The 10630-nt window shown below is 39.8% G+C and overlaps 1 pseudogene; it reads right to left on the bottom strand.

The window, feature by feature from the left end:
• Nucleotides 1–891: 891 nt before the first annotated feature.
• LOC141489584 (SOSS complex subunit C pseudogene) lies at nt 892–2065 on the bottom strand (annotated as a pseudogene).
• Between the last annotated feature and the right edge of the window lie 8565 nt (nt 2066–10630).

The raw sequence follows: 10630 nt of genomic DNA, 5'->3' as shown, positions 1-10630 counted from the left end.
TGGGGTTAAGTGACTTGCCCAAGGCCACACAGCTAGGTAATTAAGTATCTGAGGTTAGATTTGAACTGAGGTACTCCTGACTGCAGGGCCAGTGCTCTATCTACTGCTCCACCTAGCCGCCCCCCCTACTCTTTTTTTTAAGCTCCTATTTTTTCCCCCCATTTTGCATCTCTAACACTTTGCACATTATCTGGTGCACAGGAAGCCCTGAATAAAATTCTTATAGCCTGCCTGCATGCCTATTTAAAGACTGTAGTTAGAGCACAGGGCCTGGAATCAGGAAGACTCATCTTCCTGAGTTCAAATTTGACCTGAGATACTTCCTAGCTTTGTGACCCTAGGCAGGTCACTTCGCCCTCTTTGCCTCAGTTTCCTCAACTGTAAAATGAGCTGGAGAAGGAAATAGTAAACCACTCTCATATCTTTACCAAGTCATCTCACCAGGCTTTTCTAGTTATGCATCATAAATTTCTTAAGGCTATTTGTATTAACAAAGACTCTAACTCCCAGTCAAGCTGATGTCCTTAGCTAGGATACTTTAAATTCTTAACCTTAATTTAAGAATTTAAGGTTAATATATAATCTTCAATTCTTGCAGACATGCATAGGAACACAACCTTAGCCATGCATCAAGTCATTCCTTAACCTAATACCCTCCCTTAAGTCCTCCCCTCAGGGAGGTGGACTACATTTCCTATAATTCCAAATTACTGCTTTTATGTGATTTTAGCTAATCAGCTCAACTGTTAATTTATAACTGCATTTCTCTCCACCCAACTCTCTATCCCTATCCTGTCTTTCCCCATACATAGCTGTCCTTTATATTCTCACAATCCATCTTGAAGTCATTTCTTCTTTGTTTAAATTTACTATCTCTTTTTTTTAAGCTAGAATTGGAACTTTATATTTAGGTCAAATGACAATGGCCTTAGTAATCAGCATAATATACAATTCTCAAGAGTAATACCAAAGTTATTATCACAATAGCTTTTAATATTGTGTGCTAACATCATTTACATAAATTTCATACTTAAGAAGAAATATTAAAATTTGTATAATGCTAGTTTGTAATTTAGACTAACTTCTCTCTTGTAGGATTAAAAGTGAGATTAGGAAAACCAGGTATGAGGCCACATAAAATTTCAGGACCATTCTCTAAACCAATATGTTCAAGAACATGAATTTAGTGGGTGTATTAATAACAGTCTGATAAAACACCAAGAAGAATGGATGTTTATATGGCTAGCCCTATTTGTTTAGTGTGAAAAATGGCATTTCCTTAAATACCATATATAGTTTTCTATATATTCTAGTCTGATCTTATTATATACTTCAACCTACTTAAAAGTTAAAAAAAATTTAAAGCAGTCAAGCATGTTGGTATAAATAAATGAAGTGCATTACAGAATAATTTCAGACTGTATGTTATACATGACATGCACCATTCACATACATTGAACCTGCATGGATGTGCCTTTCTTGAAACAAGGCATAAAATACAAAATCTCACAAAAAAAGTGAGTCATTTCTTAGCACAGAGTGAAACAGACTGATAGTAACTTTGGCAATTCATTTTACAAAATGATTTTCCCCAATATAAAAATTTCCTTCATTCTGGGTCAAGCCGAGGTAAAACAGGAAGTATGAGATTTCCAAATGCAGAGTCCTAGGTTATGAAGTATCCTGAAGAATGTGCATGAGCATGCTGTAAGGCAGCCTTCTGCTGTGCTGCAATGTGCTGCTGTTCAGCATGATCACGAAAATCCTTATTAAGGGGGGGGCCTGGAGAGGGCAATGCTGGCTCCAGGATGATTTGTTGAAGATTGGTTTTGCATAAGTAATTTCCTTTTCTCCTTGTCGAGTTCTGCCAGGATTACTACTCGATTTTTATTTTGAAAACCTTCTGAGAACAGTTTGGTTGATATTGAATGACTTCTTCCTGGGGGTGGTCATGAGCTAAATCGTCATTCAAAATCTTGTCCAGGAGGATTTGTTGCCATGCTCCTATTTACTGTTAAATTATCTTCAATAGCAATTAAGGCAGTTAAGTTGAGAATGACCACTCGGGGCGTGGTAGGGCTGCTGGGCGCCTGCCCCTCGGGGAGTCGGATCTCCGGGGCCGCGGCTCCGTGCCCACCCGGACGAGACCCGGCCCTGAGCGGCGCTGCCAGCCTCCCAATTTACTATCTTCTTAAGAACTCGCCTTCTTTACCTTGCTAAAGAACTTAATTTGTGAACTTTTGCAGTATCCTATGAATTAAAATTTGGGCCTTTTCTTACCCTCCTGAGCCAGAGATCCTGGTGATTTCCTCACTTAAAAGAACCACAGCTATCTCTCTCAGATCTCTCCACTCCTTCCCAGCTAGTCCTGGCTGTAGTCTGACAACAGACCTGGTGCCCTTTCCACTGTAAAATGAGGGTGAGCATCTGTGTCATAGGGTTGATATAAGAATCACAAAAACCTAGTCAGTCAACAAATATTTACTAAAGCACTAATACTGTGCTAAGCCTTAGAAATAAATACACACACACACACACACACACACACACACACACACAGATACACGCACTCACACACAAAAAACAAACACCCTGCTTACATTCTAATGACAGAAGATAATATATAGAAGGGAGTTGAAAATCTGGAAGAGAAAGGGAGAACAGGGTAAAGTACAATCCTGAGATGTGGAGGCAAAATCTGGAGAGTGAAGAAGCATTATTGGTCTGGGCCCATCCACAAATAGAAGTTTTGGGAAGACCTGACCAATGGGAGAAGGAAGTTTCAGGGAAAGTTGTAGAAATACTCCTTCACCCCATGCAAATTTGACTAATTTTTCCATAAAGGTATTGAAATTCTCAAGGGACTAAATCATCAGGTCACTGATATTCCTTCCTAGCTGTCTGAATATAAAATAGGCAAAAGGATTTCTACTTGCCATCTGGTTCTTGGCTAGCAGACCATCATTGGCAACTTAGGGGCAAGAAAGCTTTGCTTAGTTGAATCAACTTTTGCTATGGCTTTGTTAACTTTTGAATGGCCTATAAGTGTCTTATTTCATTACAATATTGAATATAATTACTAGGAAACTGACGAGTCAAATTAAACTTAGAACAAAAGCATTTTATGCAGTGTAAATATTGCCAGCTCTGTCCTTTGGGATTGGATAAAGAAAAATCTAACCCTTCTTCCCCTTTCAAATTCTTGTAATCAGTTATCATATTCTTCCTAAGTTTTTTCCTTCTGTGGGGTGAAAGCAGCCCTTCAACTGAACCTCATGCGGGGAGTAGAATCATAACATCATCATCCTGGTTGTACTCCTCTCAACCCACTTGATTTTGGCAATATCCTTCCTTAAACCCAGACCTGAATATATTACTCTACATATTGTTTGAGCAGATCAGAGTAGATGGGTACTAGTACTCCTTCATTCAGGATCTTGTGTCCAGAATGGAATAAAAGATGACATCTTTTTTGGCTTCAATGTTTGGTTGTTGATTCTACCCCCACATTTGACCCTTTCCTCTGAGATGACAATCCTAGTTCAGGTTCAATCACCTCTCACCTAGACTAATTGGTCCCCTGCTTCTAGTAACTTTCCTCTCTATTCCATCTTCTACACTTTGATATTCTTAAAGTATAGATCAGACCACAATACTGTCTGACTCAAGAGGCTCCTTTCTACCTTCTCGGTTTAACATTTAAAGCCCTTCTTAGTCTGGCTCCAATCTTTGTAGGTGTATTTCATATCAGTTTCCCCTATTCTGGCCAAATTGACCTATTTGCTATACATGTAGCATAGCTAAGTGGCACAGTAGATACAGCATGAGGCCTGGAGATAGGAAGACCCCCAAATCTGGCTTCAGAACCTTACTAGCTTTGTGACCCTGATCAAGTCATTTAGCCCTGTTTGCCTCAGTTTCCTCATCTGTAAAATGAGCTGGAGAAGAAATGACAAATCACTTCAGTATCTCTGCCAAGAAAACCCAAGTGGGGGTCACAAAGAATTGGACATGACTGAATGACAACAAATATATGTTTTAACTCTTAACTTCTTGATTTTGCATAGGTTGTTCCCTGTTCCTGGAACACTCTTCCTCCCCACCTCCACCTCTTAGAATCTCTCCCATCAAAGCTCAACTCAAGTGGTGCTTCCTTACGTGATCAGCTCAGTTGTTAGGGCCTATCCTTTTCCCAAAAAATTGCTTTATATTTACTTTGAATATATTTTGAATTCATTCATCCATTTATTTATTTTTCTAGTTAGATATTTCTTCATTTATTTGGAAAATATTGGGGTACAATTTTGGTTTATTTGGATATTTCCTCTCAGTAATATGCATTCTCATTTAAGGTCAGAGACTATTTTTATTTTTGTCACTGAAAACCCAGAACCTGTCACAATAATTGGTATATGGTTGATGCTATTAAAAAATGCTTGTTAAATTGAATTTAATCTCTCTTAAATCTCTTCTTATTATATTCATCTCATGGTTCTAGGCTGTCAAAATATTTTTGTAGCCTGACTGTCATGCAATGTGTTAGCTTTTTGTCATCTACAAATTTGATATGTCATCCATGAATTTATACAAGTTACCTCTAAAAATGTTAAGTACATTCAATACATTCTTGGCAGTGGGCCAAGAACTAACCCCTGGGGCATTCCATTGGAAACATTCTTCTACAGTGACAGCTATCCATTAATTATTACTTCATGGATCCAAGCATTCAACCGGTTCTGAATCCTCTTATCTTTATTATCATCCAGCTAACACATCTCCATTTTGCTTACAAGGGTGCCTTGGGATGGTATGTCAAAATCAATGCTGAAAACCAAATATTCTATGTCTAAGCCATACCCTTCCTAAAAGGGAGTGGAGAAGGGGGGCAAATATAACAAATTCTGACAAGGCCTGTTCTTAATAAAACCATGCTGGGTCTTAGCAGTTACTGATTCCCTTTCTAAATAATCATAAACTGTCTGATAACAATCTAGAATGTTTACAGTAATCAAAAATCAAATGCATCAGCCTATAGATGAACTGCCTCAGTTTCCTCATCTGTAAAATGATCTGGAGAAGGAAATGGCATGATTAAGGGAATTTGAAACAAGTTGAATAACTGGATTAAAAGAGTGTTGATTAATGGATCCATGTTAGAGGAGGGATTGAAGAGATCTAATCCTATTCTGTGTTTTTAATCAATGGTCTGCCTAAATGGTAAGAAACTAGAGCTAGGAAGGATAACTAATATCCTTAATTCCAGAATTGGGATCTCAAAGGTTCTCGCCTCTAGGATACTAGACTAAATCTGCTTTACAAAAGTTGCTAGAGAAAATTTTTGCCTTTATGTAACTAAAGGGCTAACATGAAACAAGTTATGCTCATTCTGCTTGACCCCAGAAAAACAGAATTAATGGCAATGGTTCATTAATTAATTAATTAATGCCTCATAGAGACAGATTTCAAATTAATGTTAAGACAAATTTCCTAATAAGAGCCACTGAAAGAGATGAACTGCCTCCATCACTAGAGCTGGATTGTCAGTTTTGTTGAGAAAAGGGTTAGGCTTCCTACCTATCCCTTTCAGCCCTGATATTCTATGATTCAAAGCCAGTTCTTATGTTATTTTGTTTTAGCCAAAAGGTTTTAAAGAATACATTGTGTGCAGGGCAGCTAGGTGGCGCAGTGGATAGAGCACTGGCCCTGGAGTCAGGTGTACCTGAGTTCAAATCCAACCTCAGAGGCTTAATAATTACTTAGCTGTGTGGCCTTGGGCAAGCCACTTAACCCCACTGCCTTGCAAAAAAAAAAAAATACATTGTGTGAAACATTTTAGAGGACCAAGAAAAAGAGAAAAATCAGTCTTTGCACTTAAGAGGGACATAGTCTAGTTAGAAAGTAAAAAATAATCTTAAATAATCAGAAAGTTACAGAAGACAGAATTACTTATTAGTGATTAAAATGGCAAAAGTTCAAAGGAGTTCAAATATGTTAAAGGTTTGGCTCTTTGGCTAGTAATTAACATACAATTATCCCTTTCACTTCTCCACTTTCCTTATAGAGGTTTTAATATATATCACAGAGGACAAACAAAGACCAGCTGATGACATAGGAAAAGTTTAGAAACTCAGAAATGTACAGTATTGTATAATATCAACATATTTTTTCTTTTAATACCATGATAATTCAGACTTCTTCTGAATGCAAAAAGAGGGTCAAAAAATTTTATGTGAATTTTCCAGACTTTGGGAATACTGTGTTCTTAATACCTGTGATGTGGAAGGGATAACTGTACATAAATAGGAGAAGGGAGTTTTATCATCAGGACTGCTCTTCTACTTGTATGAAAATATGAATAACAATCAATAAGCATTTATTAGGCACTTAGCATGTGCCCATAATAGGTACATAATAGGTGCTGAGATACAAAGACAAAAATGAAACAATGTCTGCTTCATTTATTTTTAGACATAGCAAAGAAGATGAAAATAGATGTGATGAGTGATTTGCAGAGGAATGTATTTATTTGAGTTTCTGAGACTGGGTTTGAAGTCAGATCTTCTTGACTTCAGGTCTAGTGCTCTAGCCACTAGGCCACCTAGGGAAGACCATCTTTAGAGATTTCCAAGCCCTTTTCAGGTCTGTTCATCCATCTTTGATGTACACCTTTCACTCAGTTCTCACTTGTGACTCCACAAAGCTGTAGCATGCACAAAACCAACTTAGCAGATGGGCTAAGCCAGGTTGAGTTAGGGGGTGTCTCCTTCATGCATATGCAGATTTTCCCCAGTGGAATGGGCAGATGAGAACAATTTTTTTCCCAATGGCCAAGAAGGCAGCTGAGGCAGGCATTGTAAAGCAGGGAAGACATTAAAGTCATCCATTGCTCCTAGGACATCACCAGTGGTCCTCACTTTAGTCTTGCTACTGGACTTCAATGACTCTGGAAGAGAATGAAGCTTTTTATAATTCTCCCTCACTTAAATCCAATTCAAGTTCAAGTCAGGACCTCTCTCCATGATGTCATTAATCCTCCTTGAAATGAAAAACAAACAACAAATGGAATGAGAATGGATTGATCTAGAAGCAAAAGTTCCCTGCTGATAGTCTCCTCAAAGAGCTCAACATTTCTTCTGGAGAGGTCTTTGTTTTATTGGATCAGGCTATTGTGCTACAATCCATAACTAATCTGGTGGCTGCTGCTACTGTTGCCATTTAGCTCTGTAAACTGGTGGAATCTCCGGTGGGACCTAGGGATATCCCAAATTTACAAGATCTCCTGGTCAGATTGAAAAAAATCAGGAAAGAATAAGGACAAAGAGTCCAAGATGGATCTGTACTCACAATTACCATGACTGGGTAGGAAACAGTTGAGACCCCTCCTCTGCTGGACTCTCAAGACCAGCTCAGGGACAGGAACCAGACAGGGATTATCTGCTGATACTTCAAGGACAGGCTCCTCAATCACAAAGGCCAGTCTCCCTCCTTACATATATATGTCTACAGAATCAATGCAAGGTAGTTTAGAGAGGGAAGGTATTAACAATTGGAGCTATAAAAAAAAGGCTTTGTGTAGACATCTTGAGATATATTGAAGGAAGTGAGGGATCACATTGGAGGTTATAAGGGAATACATTCCAGACATGAAGGATGGCCAGTGCAAAGACTAAAGATGGGAGATGAAATTCTACAGTTGATGTATAGTAAAAGGATCAATTTGGATAAATGATAGAATACAGGAAGAAGAGTAATATAAAGTATGTAGAAAGGTAAGTATGGGTCAAACTGTGGGAAACCTTAAAAAAAACAACAAAAAAGAAATTTGTGTATAAGGAATGTGTGTGTGTGTGTGTGTGTGTGTGTGTGTGTGTGTGTGTGTGTGTGTAATTTATGTGTATATCGACCTGAGTTTGTTCAAATCAGCAGTTCTCAAAGTATGGTCCTCAGACTTCTTTCAGGGACTCCTGAAAATCAAAATTATTTTTATATTAATACTGATGTTATTAACTAAACTTTTCCAGCTACAAATTTGTATGAGGCTTAATTTTTTTCATATACTTCAACTAAAGCAACATATTACAACAAACTGAATGTAGAAGCAGATTTGAGAAACCAACTATCTTCTATTTAGTCAGACATTTAAGAGACTTGCAAAAGTATGCAAAAAAATGCCAATCTTTTCATTAAACTTTTTTATGTGGTTTGCCCAAGGCCACACAGCTAGGTAATTATTAAGTGTCTGAGACCGGATTTGAACCCAGGTACTCCTGACTCCAGGGCCAGTGCTTTATCCACTGCTCCACCTAGCTGCCCCTACTATTATTTTTAATGAATTATATTTTTAAAATTTTAAAATTTTAATCTGTAATGGCAAAATATCCATAGATATCACCCACACAAATAAAAGAAATTAAGAATTTTCAGTAATTTTTAAGAGTGTAAAGGGGAGGTGGAGCCAAGATGGTGACAGGAGAAGAGTCTCTTTTAGGTGCTCTTTCTCAAAACTTATAAAATAAGGACTCTAAATTTTTGAAAGACAGAACCCACAGAGGGATATAGTGAGGCAGTTCTGCAGTCCAAGGTAACCTGGAAAATAGCAGAAAGGCTCTGCTTCATGGGGTTAGAGGGGCAGTCTGCCAGAGTGAAGAACCTTCAGCCTCCTAGAGGCAGCCCCAGGGTGCTGGGGGCAGCAACTCATGGCAGGGGGGGCAGTTTCCTGACCTATACTCCAGGGAGCACCAGGCACAATTTGGAAGATCAGCATGGGGGGCCTCTGCCAGAGGAGTGCCTGAGACCCAGTCCTCAGGGCATTCAGCAAGCAGTCTAGCTGAGGCAGCCCAGATCCAGGAACCAGAGTCAGGCGGAGCTGGTAAGCAGGAACCCCCAGGCAATGGAGCCTTGAGTACTCAGCCTAGGGGGAGTGGAGAGAGACTTCAGAGGTCTGTCCTTTGTACCTGGAAGAGGACTCTGGGGCTCTGACCACATTCAGTTCCTGATCACAATCTAGGCGCCCCCCCCCATAGAACAGCAGGGCCCCCCTACCTCAGCCCCATGGCAGAGGGGTACACTTGTAGTCATTCACAGACCAGGAGGGAAGACAGAGCTTCACACACTGAGATCCTTAGTGGGGCAGGGTGGGGGGGTGTCCTAATAATACTCAAAAGCTCAGGAAGCACCTCAAGACCAGACACAGGGTGGGGAAATGAGTAAACAGGAAAAAAGAGGAACACCATTGAGAAATACATTGTCTATTATCCCATGAAGGATCAAAATACCCAGTCTGAAGATGAGGAAGGCCAAGCTCCTGCATCTAAAGACTGCAAGAAGCTATTGCAATGATATGGAAGTGGGGAGGCAAGGGGGAATGAGGGAACCTTTGCTCTCATCAGAGATGGCTAGGAGAGGAAACAGCAAATATACTCAATGGGGTATAGACATCTGGAGTAAGAAGGAGCGGGGAGCAGGGGGAAGGGGTGGGGATGTGAATAAAGGAGGAGAGGATGGACCATGGGGGGAGAGTGGCCAGATGTAACACATTTTCTTTCTTACTTCATGCAAGGGGCTGGGATTGGAAGGCCTGCCCAGGACCACAGGGCCAGGTGGATTCTGGGCCTAAGGGGTGGTATGGGGGCTCAGGGCTTCTTGGCCCCAGGACCAGGGATCTGTCTGCTGCACCACTTAGTGACCCTACAGCAGAGTCAGAGTGAAGGAGAGAGAAAATATAGTACATGGTGGTGGAGAAATAAGAAAGGAGAGAGTTGTGATCAGCAATGGCAACGTTAGAAAAATATGGAAGTAACTTTCGTGATGGACTTATCATAAAGAATGTGATCCACTCACTACAGAGTTGATGGTGTTGGAACAAAGACTGAAGCACATTTTTTGTTATTATTATTTGGGGGAGGGTGCAGGGCAGATGGGGCTGGGTGGCCACATATAGCATGGTGATCTTTGGGAGTCTGGGGCCGGATTCGGACCCGGGTGCTCCTGGCTCTAGGGCCAATGCTCTGTCTGCCACCCAGCCACCCCTACTATTATTACTATTTTATTTTATTTTGGGTCTTTTTTTTCTTTCCTTTTTTTTGGTTTTTGCAGGGCAGTGGGGATCGGGTGGCTTGCATGTCACACGGCTGGGTGATTGTTGGGTTTACGAGGCTGGATATGGACTCAGGTGCTCGTGGCTCCAGGGCTGGTGCTTCGTCCATTGCACCACCTGGCCATACCTACAATTATTACTATTATTTTTTTTATTTTAATTTTTTTCTCTCCCCTTTACTTTTTTTGCCCAAGCAAGTCTATCTATATTCATGGGGGAGGGGTATTTTGTTTACTTGTAAATAGTAATATTTTATTAATGTAAAAAAACATTTGTACAAAATGAGAATAAAAAATAAATTAGAATTAAAAACTGCAAGAAAAATGGAAATTGAGTTCAGGCTATGACAGAGCTCAAAAAAGATTTTGAAAATCAAGTGAGGGAGATAGCAGAAAAATTGGGAAAAGAAATGAGAGAGATGCAGAGAAAACATGAAAAAGAAGTCAGCAGCTTAGTCAAGGAGATCCAAAAAAATGCTGAAGAAAATAGCATGTTAAAAACCAGCTTAGGCCAAATGGATAAAACAGTTCAAAA

Source organism: Macrotis lagotis, chromosome 5 (genome assembly GCF_037893015.1).
Source record: "Macrotis lagotis isolate mMagLag1 chromosome 5, bilby.v1.9.chrom.fasta, whole genome shotgun sequence".
Classification (NCBI taxonomy): Eukaryota; Metazoa; Chordata; class Mammalia; order Peramelemorphia; family Peramelidae; genus Macrotis; species Macrotis lagotis.
The sequence above is the reverse complement of the archived record's forward strand: the minus strand, read 5'-3'. Positions and strand labels throughout refer to the sequence as shown.